Source organism: Paroedura picta, chromosome 1 (assembly GCF_049243985.1).
Source record: "Paroedura picta isolate Pp20150507F chromosome 1, Ppicta_v3.0, whole genome shotgun sequence".
NCBI classification, from domain to species: domain Eukaryota; kingdom Metazoa; phylum Chordata; class Lepidosauria; order Squamata; family Gekkonidae; genus Paroedura; species Paroedura picta.
This window is the reverse complement of record NC_135369.1, coordinates 198247718-198265591: the sequence shown is the minus strand read 5'-3', so window position 1 is coordinate 198265591 and position 17874 is coordinate 198247718.

The following is a 17874-nucleotide window of genomic DNA, read 5'->3' as shown; positions in this document are numbered from 1 at the left end:
GTCTCTGCCAGCGAGTAGAGTCTGTGATAAAGGATCTTCCAAGGTCTAGGCAGAGTTAGGATCCAAAAGACAGACTTTATTGAACAGAATTACTACAGCAGCCAATGTGGCCCAAGACTCATTGAACAGAGACAAAGACACATTGAAGATCCTTTATCACAGACTCTACTGGATGAGAGTCTGTGATGAGCAGAGAACTTCAAGAGGAACTAAGAAAGAAAAGGAAAATGTTCAGGAAATGGAGGGAAGGACAGAGCTCTAAAGAAGAGTACCTACAGGTTACTAGGCACTGTAGATCAATCGTCAGAAAGGCCAAAGCTGAAAGTGAGCTAAGATTGGCCAGGGAAGCCCAGTGTAACAAGAAAAGATTTTTCAGTTATGTGAGGAGCAAATGTAAAGGAGGCAATAGGCCACCTGTTGGGTGCAGATGGACAAACTCTAATAGAAGATGCAGAGAAAGCAGAAAGGCCTAGCGCCTATTTTACATCTGTTTTTTCCCACAGGTCAAAGGGTTTAGGCACATCTAGAGATAGCAGTCTGGGTGGCAGGTTGACATGGATAGAGAGGTTGTCAAGAGGCATTTAGCTGCACTGGATGAGTTCAAATCCCCTGGGCCGGATGAAATGCACCCGGGAGTGCTCAAAGAACTTTCCGGAGAACTTGCAGAACCCTTGTCCATCATCTTCGGGACCTCTTTAAGGACTGCAGATGACCCAGAGGACTGGAAGAGAGCAAATGTTATTCCGATCTTCAAAAAAGGGAGGAAGGAAGACCCGGGAAACTACAGACCAGTGAATCTGACCTCTGTTGTGGGGAAGATAATGGAGCAGATATTAAAGGGAGCGATCTGCAAATATCTGGAGGACAATTGGGTGGTCCAAGGAAGTCAGCATAGATTTGTCTCCAACAGGTCCTGTCAGACCAACCTGTTTTCCTTTTTTGACCAAGTAATAGGTTTGCTGGATCATGGAAATTCGGTTGATGTCGTTTACTTGGATTTTAGTAAAGCTTTTGATAAGGTTCCCCACGATGTTCTGATGGATAAATTGAAGGACTGCAATCTGGATTTTCAAATAGGTGGATAGGGAATTGGTTAGAGAACCGCACTCAAAGAGTTGTTGTCAATGGTGTTTCATCAGACTGGAGAGAGGTGAGTAGCGGGGTACCTCAGGTCTCGGTGCTCGGCCTGGTACTTTTTAACATATTTATTAATGATCTAGATGAGGGGGTGGAGGGACTACTCATCAAGTTTGCGGATGACACCAAGTTGGGAGGACTGGAAAATACTCCGGAAGATAGAGACAGAGACACTGTCCTTTGGCTATGGCCATCTCTAGATGTGCCTAAACACTTTGACCTGTGGGAAAAAAACAGATGTAAAATAGTCACTAAGCCTTTCTGCTTTCTCTGCATCTTCCGTTAGAGTTTGTCCATCTGCACCCAACAGTGGGCCTATTGCCTCTTTGACTTTACGTTTGCTCCTCACATAACTGAAAAATCTTTTCTTGTTACAATGGGCTTCCCTGGCCAATCTTAGCTCACTCTCAGCTTTGGCCTTTCTGATGATTGATCTACAGTGCCTAGTAACCTGTAGGTACTCTTCTTTAGAGCTCTGTCCTTCCTCCCATTTCCTGAATATTTTCCTTTTCTTTCTTAGTTCCTCTTGAAGTTCTCTGTTCATCCAAATAGGCTTCTTAGAGCTCCTGCAGTGTTTTCGTATTTCTGGAATAGTCATTGATTGAGCATGCAATAGCTCTTGTTTGAGGAGCGCCCACCCTTCACATGCTCCCTTCCCTTCCAGCATTCTCGTCCATGGTATGACACTCATCATGTCTCTGAGTTTATTAAAGTTTGCCCTACGAAAATCCAACATCCGCATCTGGCTACAAGCTTCCTTGGCTCCCCATCTCAAAAGGAATTCTATGAGGACATGGTCACTTCCCCCTAGGGTCCCCACCTCCTTCACCTCATCCACCAACTTTTGCCTGTTGGTCAGTATTAAGTCCAGTATGGCTGAACCTCTTGTGGGTTCATCATCCCTCAGAGCTCGTTCCCTCCAACCCCGCATTACCCCGACCCCACAACAGAAGGGCGGAGGCCAAACCATTCAACCAGAACTCCACTCCCCTTTCGGAGAGATGTACACCATCACTCCGGAAAACTGAAACATCCTTGTACGTGATAGCCGGGTGCTTAATAACAGCCCCACCCAATTCGGCCATCAGCTTCTGGACAGCTCTGTTGACCTTCTCCTTGGCCACATGAACCTTCTCCGGCCGAGAAGCCGACCTCCAGAACTTGCGATCCAGCATCTCAGACCACACCATGTAGGTCTGAGGAAGCCTCCGCCTCAGCAGACGTAGGTCTTCAAAAATCATCCTCCAAAGCTGCAAACCAGACACCAGTGGTAGGTCATTCTCTCCCAGCTGAATCAGCAGGACCGCCGGGGCTCCCCTCAGGAAGACTTCACGGGAGACTACTTCCAGCAGCGCCTGCCACTTCATTCCCCGATGCCCGGACCACCGGACCCGAAGAAGGCCATCCAAGTTCTGCCGCTTCTCCCAGCCAGAGGCCAATGCATATCGTCCTGACCAAAAGACGATGTTGTGCCCCACGACTAAGGCAGTGGGCTGTACTGGGCACAAACCTGTAACGAGCCATAAGTTAATAGTTGCAACCCATACGAACATACAACCGAACGGCTTTCGACCGCCATCTCCCCAGCCTCATGATATCCCCCACCTCCACTCCATCCTGGAATGCCTGGGTGGCTGCCCCAATACGAAAGGAGTGGGTGCCAAACCATTTGGGGTGGAAACCAGCCCCCTTCAAACAGAGCTTCAGCACCGCTGCAAATTGGAACCGGGAAAGGTTCGTCCCGTCCTTGTGAACAAATAACAACCCCGGGGCAGAAGGGCGGACCGCCAAGTACCGTCTCAGGCTTACCACCGGACAGGTCCGACGCTGTCCTCCCCCCCGTAAGAAAACGGGTGCCCCCCTGCCCCTCTGATCGGTCTTAGAACGCTGAAGCCAGAGTTGCACACCCCGTGCTGAGAATTGCACGTCCTCGGAGCGTAGGGCAGGAGAGCTCCTTGCGGTTCTTGAAGAAGCCACCAACTCCCCGCAACGTAAGGCTCCATGGCAAGCCACCAAAAAGGCCGCCCGAAAGAGGGCTTCCTCGTATGCCGAAGTGCAAACTCCGTCCAACTGTTGAAGGATCCGTACAAGAACGTCCCATGTGATGGGCCGCCTGGTGTTTGGACCCGGACCGGTGAGCCTGCCCCAACCCTGTATCGCCCGCTTGGCCAAAAAGGACGAACTAGGGTCCCAAGACCCGTGGGCCTTGCTGAAAAAGGTCAACCCAGCCATTGTGACTCGCAGCGATTTGTGCGACAACCCATGGCTCTTCAAGTGAGCCAAATAACTAAGGAGGGTCTGCTCGACCATCGGCCCGTCCATCCGGTGCTCTTTGCAAAAGTCAAGAAATCCCGAGCAGCCCCTTCATAGCTCCGCCTTGTCGAAGAAGCGACCGACCCGAGCACGCCGTCCCATATCACACGGCTCCAAGGGCCCAGAGGCTCTTTGGAAAATCGTCCGGTTCCTGGCAGGCCTGAGGGGCGAGCAATCAAAATTTTTCGACCTGCAATCGAGATAAACTGTCAGCCAACGTATTTTGCACACCTGCAACATGACGCGCATGGAAGGTTATATTCGCTTCCAAGCAAACGAGGACCAAGCGGCGCACGAGGCGCATGACTCGAGGTGACTTGGCCGTCTGCCTGTTCAGGATGCGGACCGCAGCCTGGTTATCGCACCAGAACCGGACCTTCTTGTCCCGGAATTCCTCCCGCCAAATCACAACAGCGACCAGAATCGGGAAGAATTCCAGGAAGGTCAAGTCACGCCGAACCTCAGCTGACCAGCTGGGGGGCCATGCTTGAGCACACCAGTGATCTCTGAAAAGGACCCCAAACCCAGTTCCTCCTGCTGCGTCTGAGTGAACCTGAAGGTCCGGTCCCAGGTGCAGGTCCGTCTGCCTGATGGCCACGCCATTGAAGCGAGACAAAAACTCCTCCCAGACCAAGAGGTCCTCCCGCATCCCTCCTGAAATGCGCAGGCGATGGTGTGGTTTGGTGACACCCCGTATCGCATGCGTCAAGCGAGCACAAAATGCCCTGCCAGGGGATAACACTTTGCAAGCAAAGTTCAAGTGGCCGAGCAGGACTTGCATGTCCCACAACGTGCATTTCTTTTTCCCAAGCACGCTGCGGATAATACCGCAAAGGGTCTCCAGCTTGTCCCCCGGCAAGCTGGATGTCCCAGCCACCGTGTCTAACTGAATGCCCTGATAAGTCAGCCTGGTATCGGGGCCCTCGGTTTTGTCTAGAGCCAGAGGAACCCCAAGTTCGCCAGCCATTGACTGGAAAACCCCAGGCGCTCAGCACACTTGTTCGTTCCCCCCGGGCCCGCAAAAATAAAATCATCTAAGTAAAGGGCCATTTCGCTAAAATGGCCCTTCCGCTTGGTGGCCCATTCTAAGAAGGAACTGAAAGCCTCAAACGCAGCACAAGCTATGGAACACCCCATTGGCATGGACTTATCCACATACCAGTGGTCTCCAAACTTGATTCCCAGCAGGTCGAAGTCCTCCAGGTGGATGGGAAGCAACCGGAACACCGACTGAATGTCGCTCTTAGCCAAAAGGGCTCCGTGTCCACAGGTACACACCATGGCCACCGCCTTGTCGAATGAGGTATACCGAACTGAGCACAATGCTGGGGGGATGGCATCATTGACCGAACCACCATGGGGATAAGATAAGTGGTGGATCAGCCAGAACTGGCTAGCAGCCTTCTTGGGGACAACCCCCAAGGGCAAGAACCGAAGGCGCTCCAGTGGGGGGGTCGACAAAAGGCCCCGCCATTCGCCCAGCTTCACATTCCTTCTGCAATTTAGCTGTGACGATCTCAGGGAATTCCCTGGCCGATCTCAAATTCCCGCAAGAGGTGGCTACACGCTCCCCCGTGTAAGGGATACGGAAGCCATCTGTGAACCCCTTCGCCAAATAAATGGCCTCCCCCTTTTTGGGGTAACGTTCCAACCAATCCATAAGGGGCCCCAATTTGATCGGAGTAGGGGCCAAGCTCCGCAGGACCCTTGGCAACTCACGATGCCTTCCCCGCAGTAGAGGAACCTGCTGCACCCGACCCGCCATCCTTCTTACCGGCGAGCCGGGTTCCTCGAAAGGGCGGGCCCCCTCCCCCCTGGGTGCCCGCTGGCAGAGAGTGCGCCCCACCGCAGCCTTCGCATTTATGCTCGAAGCGGCACCGCCGCCGCTTGCACCCCATCCTATTATAATCCCAGCAGATGAAGCCCGCAAGCTTCCTGCTGGGCGCGGGGAGTTTCCCTTGTTCCTTCTGCTGCCGTACGCTGGGGTCCACTTGAACCAACCACATATCGTGGTGTTTCAAGTCCCAGTGGGCCAGGGGGTTGTGGGAGGCCAATTCGCGAAACTCCCTATCATATTCGAGGGCTGCTTCATCCCCCGCAAGGTTCCGTGCCTCCAGTACATGCGCCAGGTACTTCCACGAGTGCCACCCTCGTTCCGGGTAAGCCGCCGTGACCAGCGCCATGTATTCCGCAAGGCCACACAACCAATTATCAAAGGACCTCTCAGCAGGTTTGGCTCTCCTGCGAGGCTCCTTCCGCTTCCCTGTATGGGGGGATACAGGGAAGGGGCCCCAATTTGATCGGAGTAGGGGCCAAGCTCCGCAGGACCCTTGGCAACTCAACCCTTGGCCTTTCCCTGACCCCACAGCATGGCGAACACATCCACAAAGAACCCTTCCAGGGCCCGCTCATGGATTTTGGAGGGTAGATGGATGCCTGGAGGAGAATCAGTCGCCGTGTACCATACCGGAGGCCACCGATCGTCTCCGGTTATCCCGGCCTCATCCAAGAGGCGCAAGGCATTCTCCCGACGCTTCAGCCAGCGTGGAAGGCCCGGCATCTAGGCCCCCTCGAGCCAGTACCAGCCTTCCCGCAGATCCTCATCTCCTTCCCAAGAAGACGACTCACCAGATGAGGGGCTCTGCGGTCACCTGCTCCTCCACTCCTTTTTGCGCAGGCGCTCCCGCCTGGACTGCTCCCAATGTTCTGTGCTGCCACCTGGGGAATGACTGGAAACAGTTAAATCCCCGGACCCGGTAACATTCGACGCATGACTGGAACCAGATGCACCACTATGGCTCCCACCTGCCATGTGTGCCAGTGCCGCGGAATACCCCCGCCAGTAGGCGGCATCCTCCGGCGGCAAAGCCGCGGCCTTGCCAGACCGGCCACTGGCCCACTTAGGGGTGGCAAGGGGTGCGGCATCCGCCAGGCCTCGATGCCTTTGCTGTCTCCCCCTGGTGGCAGGGGAGGGTGACTGCCTGCCTGAGGGCCCCGGTCCCAGCCCGGCCCTTCACTGTAGCCCGTCCAGGCCCACTCCTCCTCAACACCCCCGCCCCGGCCCTGCCCCGGGCCCTGCGGGGGCTGGGGGAACCGCTGGAAGACGGGGGTCCCTGGCCAGCCGAGGCCTGCTTGCCCCTCTTAGTCCCCCTCTGCCCCCCTGTCCGGGACCCACTCCGGGCCGGGGGTGACTCAGGCCTGGTGCCAAGGCCCCTCGCCAGAGATCGCGACCTGATGGGGAAGAGGCCCTCCCCATGGGCTCCCGGGCTCGCCCCCATCCCGATCCGGCTCCCCGTCCACCCACACGGGACTTCCCCCTGGGGACAGCCGCGGCCCAGGCCTCCCTGGCCCGTAGAGTGCTGGCCCGGCTGCGGCCCCTGCCTCCAGCTTCCTCCGCCGCGCCTCGCAGGCTCCCGGGCCTGTCCTGGGGTCCCTCGCCGCGCCTGGCTCCCTTCCGCCACCCAGCCATGCCGCCGTGAGGGTTCCCCGAACCCGGAACGCCTCCCAGCTGCCGCTCGCCCCGGCGCCGCTTCCGTCGATGGGCTCCCGCCCGTTGCAGGCCGCTGTGATGCGCTAGCTGCCAGCAAAGAGCCCGAAGCGTCCACCTCCGTCCTCAGCCCCCGCAGCGGCGAAGAGAGCCGCCCGCTGGCCGCATGGCGCTTATAAAGCGCCTGGCCCCTCCCGCCACTGACGAGGATTCCAGGCGACGACGCTCCCAGCTAGAGGAGCGTCGTCGCGTCTTTCCGGCCTCCCCATCGGCCCCGTCGACTGCGGCCCCCTGCCAAGCCAAAATCTGTAGGTACTCTTATTTAGAGCTCTGTCCTTTCCTCCTTTTCCTGAACATTTTCCTTTTCTTTCTTAGTTCCTCTTGAAGTTCTCTGTTCATCCAAATAGGCTTCTTAGAGCTCCTGCAGTGTTTTCGTATTTCTGGGATAGTCATTGATTGAGCATGCAATAGCTCTTTTTTGAGTACCGCCCACCCTTCACATGCTCCCTTCCCTTCCAGCATTCTCGTCCATGGTATGACACGCATCATGTCTCTGAGTTTATTAAAGTTTGCCCTATGAAAATCCAACATCCGCGTCTGGCTACAAGCTTCCTTGGCTCCCCATCTCAAAAGGAATTCTATGAGGACATGGTCACTTCCCCCTAGGGTCGCCACCTCCTTCACCTCATCCACCAACTCTTGCCTGTTGGTCAGTATTAAGTCCAGTATGGCTGAACCTCTTGTAGGTTCATCTACCATTTGATAAATGAAATTGTCAGCCAGGCAGGTCAGAAACTTGCATCACTGAGGACGCTTCGCAGAGTTTGTTTCCCAGCACACATCTGGGAAATTGAAGTCACCCATGATGACAAGGTCCTGCCATTTAGATATTTTCTCAAGCTGCTCACAAAGTGCAGCATCCACATCCTCTCGTTGGTCAGGCGGTCGGTAGCAGACACCAACCACCACACTGTTTGTTTTCCCCTCGCTTATTTTCACCCAGATGCTTTCCACTGTAGATATGCTCTCCTTCACTAGAATTTCCTGACAGATAAGCCCTTTCCTCACATACAGTGCCACTCCTCCACCTCTTCGATCTATTCTGTTTTTTCTGAACAATTCATATCCATCCACCATTACATTCCAGTCATGAGAATCATTCCACCAGGTTTCTGTGATGCCTACTAGATCATACCTTTCCATCAGCATGAGAAGTTCCAGCTCTTCCTTTTTATTGCCCATGCTTTGGGCGTTAATATAAAGACATCTGAATCCTTTTACTTTTGGTTCCCTATGAGCTGGCCTTGCCGGTTGGGCTGCCTCCGATAGTTTTCCTTCCATACACTCCCTATGTTGATCGTCTCCTTCCCCTAGTGGCTTTAGTTTAAAGCTCTCCTGATGAATCTCCCCAGGTTCCTGCCAAACACATTCTTCCCCAGTTTCGATAAGTGCAGTCCATCAGGTGCTAGTAGGCCTTCCTCAAGAAAGCCTATCCCATGGTCCCAGAAACCAAATCTCTCCTGCCGGCACCAACTACGCAGCCAGTGATTCACCTCCATTATCTTCCTCTCCCGACGCATTCCTCTTCCCTTGACAGGCAAGATTGAAGAGAATACGACTTGTGCCCCCATTTGCTTGAGCTTCCTCCCCAGATCTTGATAGTCTTTTTTAATAGGAGCGATGGTATTCAGGGACATGTCATTCGTTCCCACATGGACCATCACAAATGGGTAGCGATCTGTAGATTTGAGGAGTTTGGGCAGCCTTTCTGAAACATCTTTAATTTTCGCCTCTGGCAAGCAACACACCTCTCGGGTTAGGGGGTCGGGCCCAGCCACATGGCGATCCATTCCTCTTAGCAGGGAGTCTCCAATTACCAGTACTCTCCTTTTTTTTTTCTTCTCAACTCCATTTCCTTCTGTCCCCGTGGCCTCTTCCCTTTGTCTTAGAGTTTGTTTTGGGACCTCTTCCCTTGTTGACCCTTGCACCTCCTCTGCAAGGGCCTGAAATCTATTCTGGAGCTCCAAAGGCCCCGAGAACTGTCTCGCCCTTCGCCGTTCAGTCTTTTTCCGAATTGCCTGCAGAGGCTCCCTATTGTGGTCAATCTCCTTGTCCTCTTCAGGACTGGTTGTATTCTCTTTATTCTCTTTATTCCATGTTGCAGAGCTCTGGACTACGAACTCCTCCCCTTTCTTACTTTGGGTCAGAGTAATAATTCTGTTTTCTAGTGCCCTAATCTTTTCCTCCAAAAGTCTTACCAGCTTTCACTTGGGGCAGCTGTAGTCCATCTTGTCTTCTGGCAGGAAGGCAATCATGTCACACTCACTGCAGATGATGGGATGAGTGTCCTGGAGGTCCATTGTAATGTCTAGGCAGTGGAAGTACTAGGGAAATATAATCTATTGATATACTGATTCTAATTGCTCGGCCAAGAACCCCAGGCTAAGAGCCACAGGCCAAGAGCCCTTTGTCTCTCGCCCTTGGTGAGGAGTAGCCCTTTTTAATCCTCCCAACAATTACCCAGCAATCACCTCACCCAGGCAGAACAATAGCCTCACCTGGTCAGCAGCAACTCTCCCCAGTAGCTCTCTCCACGTGCTCTCAGTTGTCTGAGCTCAGTAGAGTTCTCAGTAGAGTACTGGAGTACTGTGTGCAGTTCTGGAGGCCTCACTTCAAGAAGGACGTAGATAAAATTGAAAGGGTACAGAGGAGAGCGACGAAGATGATCTGGGGCCAAGGGACCAAGCCCTATGAAGATAGGTTGAGGGACTTGGGAATGTTCAGCCTGGAGAAAAGGAGGTTGAGAGGGAACATGATAGCCCTCTTTAAGTATTTGAAAGGTTGTCACTTGGAGGAGGGCAGGATGCTATTTCTGCTGGCTGCAGAGGAGAGGACACGCAGTAATGGGTTTAAACTTCAAGTACAACGATATAGGCTAGATATCAGGAAAAAGTTTTTCACAGTCAGAGTAGTTCAGCAGTGGAATAGGCTGCCTAAGGAGGTGGTGAGCTCCCCCTCACTGGCAGTCTTCAAGCAAAGGTTGGATACACACTTTTCTTGGATGCTTTAGGATGCTTAGGGCTAATCCTGCATTGAGCAGGGGGTTGGACTAGATGGCCTGTATGGCCCCTTCCAACTCTATGATTCTATGATTCTATGATTCTATGATCTCGTTCTATGGCGGAATAGGGGGCACGAGGTAGAGTATATGTCACAGGAACCAGTTTGCAGACTGGGACCTGCGGTGGGGGTCTCCTTAAGAGATCGGTGATACCGAGCGTGGCCTTACCCAGCTGGGAAGGCCAGGGGCTCGGAGCCAAGAGGCAGGGGATGGGGGCATGCGGCGGATGCCCAGCAACCATGACTTGCCTCTTCCGACTGGGGGGAAGGGGGACCCAGGGCGCCCCTTGGGCCTGTGGCAGCAGTCGGATGACTGCGCTGGAAATACTCACACCTCGTGCCAGGCCAACCCGCGTTTGTTATGGATAATAAAGGTGTGGCCTGTTTACGCAAAAGCCGACTCAAGTCTTTATTGGCCAAGTGCATCGTGCCAGTCAAAGGGATGGATGAACTCAGCTCGGGCCTCGTCATAGAAAGGACAGCACATAAAAATGTGTTCACGGTCTTCTACCTGGCCAGAATTACTGGGGCATGTTTTCTTAGGGAAGGGGATCCTTGTATACCTCCCTTTCAGTACTGCTGAGGGTAGTGCCATGCATCTAGCCAGGGTAAAGGCTCTTCTGTGAGTGTTACTGTCCAGAGTAAAAAGATATGAGGCAGGAAAAAGAATATATCTGTTACTGAGTGGTGACCTAAAGATGGGGGAACTAGAAAGGTCCGCTTGCCGCTCAATATCTTGAATTCTTTGTTTTATCTTTTTTTTTTTTTTAGCTGAGTCCATATCTGCCAAAAGTTAAGCATGTGAGGAAAAGCCTTCAGTCTTACATCTAACTACCACTAACCAGCTAGATTGAAAACTATACTCTAAAATGAAGGGTAGTAGACCACTGGGGCTGAAAATCAGCTTTAGCCAGAGATGGAGAGAGGAAATTAAAACCCTCGCCTCAACTTTCAGCATTCCAGTCTCCAACCGTACCAGGGAGTTTGACAGACACCTTGGAACTTATAAAACTGTTCTCAGGAATTTGGTTTGTACTCGTTCGACTGGGGTAAAGCAGGTGGGTGGGGGGCCTAGGTATGTGCCGTAAAGCAGTTGGGCTAGAGTCTTGGCCTGATAGACTTTAAGGGCAACTTTCTGACCTGCAAGTTTCTGACCTGCCTGGCTGACACTTTCATTTATCAAATGGTAGATGAACCCACAAGAGGTTCAGCCATACTGGACTTAATACTGACCAACAGGCAAGAGTTGGTGGATGAGGTGAAGGAGGTGGGGACCCTAGGGGGAAGTGACCATGTCCTCATAGAATTCTTTTTGAGATGGGGAGCCAAGGAAGCTTGTAGCCAGACGCAGATGTTGGATTCTCGTAGGGCAAACTTTAATAAACTCAGAGACAAACTTTAATAAACTCCAGAGAACTTGCACAGCCCTTGTCCATCATCTTCGGAACCTCTTTAAGGACTGGAGATGTCCCGGAGGACTGGAAGAGAGCAAATGTTATTCCGATCTTCAAAAAAGGGAGGAAGGATGACCCGGGAAACTACAGACCAGTGAGTCTGACCTCTGTTGTGGGGAAGATAATGGAGCAGATATTAAAGGGAGCGATCTGCAAACATCTGGAGGACAATTTGGTGATCCAAGGAAGTCAGCATGGATTTGTCTCCAACAGGTCCTGCCAGACCAACCTAGTTTCTTTTTTTGACCAAGTAACAGGTTTGCTGGATCGGGGAAATTCGGTTGATGTCATTTACTTGGATTTTAGTAAAGCTTTTGACAAGGTTCCCCATGATGTTCTGATGGATAAGTTGAAGGACTGCAATCTGGATTTTCAGATAGTCAGGTGGATAGGGAATTGGTTAGAGAACCACACTCAAAGAGTTGTTGTCAATGGTGTTTCATCAGACTGGAGAGAGGTGAGTAGCGGGGTACCTCAGGGCTCGGTGCTCGGCCCGGTACTTTTTAACATATTTATTAATGATCTAGATGAGTGGGTGGAGGGACTACTCATCAAGTTTGCAGATGACACCAAATTGGGAGGACTGGCAAATACTCCGGAAGATAGAGACAGAGTTCAACGAGATCTGAACACAATGGAAAAATGGGCAAATGAGAACAAGATGCAATTTAATAAAGATAAGTGTAAAGTTCTACATCTGGGTCAGAAAAATGAAAAGCATGCCTACTGGATGGGGGATACGCTTCTAGGTAGCACTGTGTGTGAACAAGACCTTGGGGTACTTGTGGATTGTAAACTAAACATGAGCAGGCAGTGTGATGCAGCGGTAAAAAAGGCAAATGCCATTTTGGGCTGTATCAACAGAGGCATCACATCAAAATCACAAGATGTCATAGTCCCATTGCATATGGCACTGGTCAGACCACACCTGGAGTACTGTGTGCAGTTCTGGAGGCCTCACTTCAAGAAGGACGTCGATAAAATTGAAAGGGTACAGAGGAGAGCGACTAAGATGATCTGGGGCCAAGGGACCAAGCCCTATGAAGATAGGTTGAGGGACTTGGGAATGTTCAGCTTGGAGAAAAGGAGGTTGAGAGGGGACATGATAGCAGGATGCTGTTTCTGTTGGCTGCAGAGGAGAGGACACGCAGTAATGGGTTTAAACTTCAAGTACAATGATTTAGGCTAGTTATCAGGAAAAAGTTTTTCACAGTCAGAGTAGTTCAGCAGTGGAATAGGCTGCCTAAGGAGGTGGTGAGCTCCCCCTCACTGGCAGTCTTCAAGCAAAGGTTGGATACACACTTTTCTTGGATGCTTTAGGGTGCTTAGGGCTGATCCTGCGTTGAGCAGGGGGTTGGACTAGATGGCCTGTATGGCCCCTTCCAACTCTATGATTCTATGATTCTATGATTCTATAGGAACTTACGAATGTTGTGTGCAGATCTGGTTCCTATGCCAGCTAGATGGTTACTATGGGCAATTTGTGAGCTATTTCCTGCAGAACCATTCCAAGGTATTTAAAACATTTTACCAGTTCTATATTGTGGTTGTTTATATGCCACTTTCTAGTTTTTTCGAAAGTACTGAAAGCCATTATTTTGGTTCTCTGATGATTAATTATCAGTTTCTCTTCTTCACAGTATACGGCACGCTTAACTAAGGCTCTCCTCAGCCCAAGTGGAGTTCTGGATAGTAGTGCGGCATCGTCTGCGTAGAGTCACAAGGGGACGTGCCGTTGTACTAGTTTTGGCGGATGAAATAACCATATTATTTATGTAAAATATGAATAGCAGTGGGGCCAGTATACAACGCTGTCTCACTCCCCTAGTTGAATTAATGGGTTCTGTTGAATGTCCATTCCTGCTGCACCTGACCCTGGAGATGATACGATCATGCAAGGCTCTGATAAGGAAATAAAGCCTTCTGTCCACTGTGGATGCTTCGAGCTTTGCCCAGAGTCGTGGGCAAGAGATGGACTCAAAGGCAGCCTTGAGATCCACAAACCCTGCCTGTTCCTCTGCAATAATATTCTCTTGGTCAAACCATGTCGTGAGCTTATCCTCAAGGTGCCTAGCATAGAGTTTGCTAACAACACTTAGTAAACTGTAACAACACTTAGTCTATAGCATGCAGGGTCGACTCTTTTACCTTTTTTTGAAAAGGGGACCACTACCGCCGTGGTCCACTCTTCAGTCTTATCTAGGAGCGTGAAGAGGGAGGCTAAAAATGGGACCCACCAGTTCTGATTCTCCTTTATAAATTCAGGGAGAATAGCATCTACTCTTTTAAGCTGACCAATGAGTGACTCAATTTCTGTGTGAGAGACTGGGGGCCAGCTTGGCACTTTGTCAAGCTCTATAATGTAGGAGGGCATAGTGGTCCATGTGTTGTCTTTGTACATATTTCTGAAAAAAAAGCTACCCATTTTTCTGGGGGAATAAATATGTCCAGTTTAGATAAGCATAGGGAACTGCCAGAAACTGGATGAATCTTTATCTTTCACAGCCTGGAAGAGTTGTCTCCATTGTACTTTAGTATATTCTTTTTTCTTCTTGGTTACTAGAAGTTTGAATGCTTTCTTTTGGGTGTAGGTATCCTGTCTATCAGAGCCTCCTGTGCTAATATATATGTGGTACGTGGAGATAAGTTTTTTGGTAGTTACACAAAATTTATCAAACCAGGGTTTGGAAGGCCTACAGGGTTTCCCCCCTTCTTTTTTTAGTTCCATCTGATAACTCAGATTTAAATTTTAGAATAAAATTCTGATCCAAACCAGCAAAAGCTGAGCGATAGGCTTGAAGATCTAGGGATGCTAGCATGGCTTTTAGGTTGCTGTCAATCTGAGGTGACCATCTAGCTCGGCAACCTACATGTTTGGTGGAATTAATTGAGGTAGAGTATAAGGATTTGCTGGGGGGTAAAACGGTAATGACTTGGGAAGGCACTGGCAAACCACCCTGTATTCAGTCTGCCAAGAAAACACTAGTAAGTATCACTCCAAGGGTCAGACATGACTCGGTGATTGCACAGGGGATATCTTCACCTTTACTATATGGATTTGAGACAGAAGTGGGCAGACTGTACAAAGGGAATCAGCTGGAGAAAGAGAGGAGAAGATATATATCTAGCTCAGACCAGTAACTAGTAGTTTATGCATTACTTTGATGGGGCGGATGGTAGGCATTTATGATAAGTATTTTACCCCAGTCCCAACAGAGGACCACTGCCATGGCAGATAGACCTAAGCAGGGTTTCTCAATACATTTACAGTTCAGGTGAGTTGCTATGAGAGTGCCCAGCCCCCCTTTTGGTCTGCCAGGTCCCTTGCCTGGGGTGGCTTCCACTTTGAAAGAATGATAACCATTCAGTTCGAAGTCAGCAGACAACTGGACAACTGTGATGTCGAAATCCCACCTGTAGAAAGGGATTTCAGAATGGTTTGCTAAGCATGGAAACCATCCCATGATATTCCAGGAAAGAATTTCTAGCAAGTCTGTCTTTAGGGGTTCTCTGTCCTGGGTAGTCATTCAGATGTAATCAACTCTGGTTGGCCTGTTGGATCGCTGAAGACACACCCATTCAGTGCAACAGAGTCCAGCCTGGGGGGCTTCCGTTCACCTGTTGGGAGTTGTTTTTCTTTTTGAGTTCCCTCTGTCAGTAAGGACAAGATCTCTTCCTTAGATGTTGTAGGAGGCTCAGCCAGTTGAACAATAATTGAGTTCTGCGGTAAGGCTAACTTGGGAAGATCTTTGTGGTTTCCAGTAGTCAAGCACACTTTAGTGTCTTGTAATACCAGAGTCTGAATGATGTTTTTCAATACCTCATAGTTGTCTGTAAAAGTTGTCGCTTGAAACTTTTTCCTCGTTTGCCCCAAATAGTTCATTCATAGCAGCTTCCCCTTCGATTCTTCCAACTTTATGTTTATTCACCTTAGTTAACTCCTCCACTATACTCTTTTGAACTTTATCTGTGCTATCAGTAAGCGGGGCAAAATAGTTAGTGACTGGCATGTTGTAAGAAACCGAAGTCTCTGTTGGAAAAACCCCCTTTATTTTGGTTTGCTTGCAAGCCGGAAGGCCGTTTAGTTCCTCGCTATCTTCCTTATGTTCTCTTCCCAGTTCCCATATTCTGTTTTTAACTTAATTTGGCAGCTGGCCCTTTGCACTGGGAAATATAGTAGGATTAGTTTTCTGCTGGCTGGTAATTAAATGTTAGGCACTAATATTTGTTGTTGTTATGTGCGAAGTCGTGTCCGACCCATCGCGACCCCATGGACAATGATCCTCCAGGCCTTCCTGTCCTCTACCATTCCCCGGAGTCCATTTAAGTTTGCACCTACTGCTTCAGTGACTCCATCCAGCCACCTCATTCTCTGTCGTCCCCTTCTTCTTTTGCCCTCGATCGCTCCCAGCATTAGGCTCTTCTCCAGGGAGTCCTTCCTTCTCATGAGGTGGCCAAAGTATTTGAGTTTCATCCTCAGCATCTGGCCTTCTAAAGAGCAGTCAGGGTTGATCTCCTCTAGGACTGACCGGTTTGTTCGCCTTGCAGTCCAAGGGACTCGCAAGAGTCTTCTCCAGCACCAGAGTTCAAAAGCCTCAATTCTTTGACGCTCGGCCTTCCTTATGGTCCAACTCTCGCAGCCATACATTGCAACTGGGAAGACCATAGCCTTGACTAAACGCACTTTTGTTGGCAGGGTGATGTCTCTGCTTTTTAGGATGCTGTCTAGATTTGCCATAGCTTTCCTCCCCAGGAGCAAGCGTCTTTTAATTTCTTTGCTGCAGTCCCCATCTGCAGTGATCTTGGAGCCCAGGAAAATAAAATCTGTCACTATCTCCATTTCTTCCCCATCTATTTGCCATGAATTGAGAGGGCCGGATGCCATGATCTTTGTTTTCTTGATGTTGAGTTTCAAGCCAACTTTTGCACTCTCCTCCTTCACCCGCATCAACAGGCTCTTTAGTTCCTCTTCACTTTCTGCCATTAGAGTGGTATCATCTGCATATCTGAGGTTGTTGATATTTCTCCCTGCAATCTTGATCCCAATTTGTGACTCCTCTAATCCCGCATTTCTCATGATGTGCTCTGCATACAAGTTAAATAGGCAAGGCGACAGTATACAGCCTTGCCGAACTCCTTTCTCAATTTTGAACCAGTCAGTGATTCCATGTTCAGTTCTCACTGTTGCTTCTTGACCTACATATAAATTTCTCAAGAGACAAATAAGATGCTCTGGTATTCCCATCTCTTTAAGAACTTGCCACAATTTGTTGTGCTCCACACAATCAAAGGCTTTAGCATAGTCAATGAAGCAGAAGTAGACGTTCTTCTGGTACTCCCTAGCTTTCTCCATGATCCGGCGTATGTTGGCAATTTGATCTCTAGTTCCTCTGCCTCTTCGAAATCCTGCCTGTACTTCTGGAAGTTCTCGTTCCACATATTGCTGGAGCCTAGCTTGTAGGATTTTGAGCATAACTTTGCTAGCATGAGAAATTAGTGCAATGGTGCGGTAGTTTGAACATTCTTTGGCATTGCCCTTCTTTGGGATTGGAATGTAAACTGACCTTTTCCAATCCTGTGGCCATTGTTGAGTTTTCCAAATTTGCTGGCATATTGAGTGTAGCACTTTTACTGCATCGTCCTTTAAGATTTTGAATAGTTCAACTGGAATGCTGTCACCACCACTAGCTTTATTGTTGCTCAGACTTCCTAAGGCCCATTTGACTTCACATTCCATTATTCCATTCCATTATTCCATTCCATTATATTAGGCACTAATATTAAAAGTTTAAAAACCTGTAGAGCTGAAGGTGAGATTAGCATCCTTCTCCTTCCTCCTTCCACCGGAACCTCCGATTTTGCCTGCCAGTGATATGGTGCTAGCTTTGGCGAGGCCAACCGTGTGTTCCCTTGACCCCCGTCCAATATGGCTCCTTAAAGCACCAACAAGAGGGTCTGGAGGCCTCTCTAAGAGATTGTAAATCAGTCTCTATCTTCACGGACATTCCCGGAGGTCTCAAGAAAGCAGTGGTTTGGCTGTTACTGGAAAAAATTCACTTGAATTATGAGACCCCATCCGGTGTCTCATTTAGCATTTCTGGGTAAGGCAGCCGCAGATTAACTGCAAGCTTTCCCAAAGAAAGCAATGGTCCTGAACCCATTCCCGTCTGGGTTCTGTTTTGGCCATGGAGTGGAAACAGATTCGGGCACCCTCACAGATGACTTCTGTAGGCAACTGGATCAAGGTGGGTCAACATTGCTTATATAATTTGATCCCATGGTAGCATTTGACATAGTCGATCACAAGCTTTTGGCTTGCTGCCTTGCCAACACAGGGATACGGAAGTCATCCTTGCAGTAGCT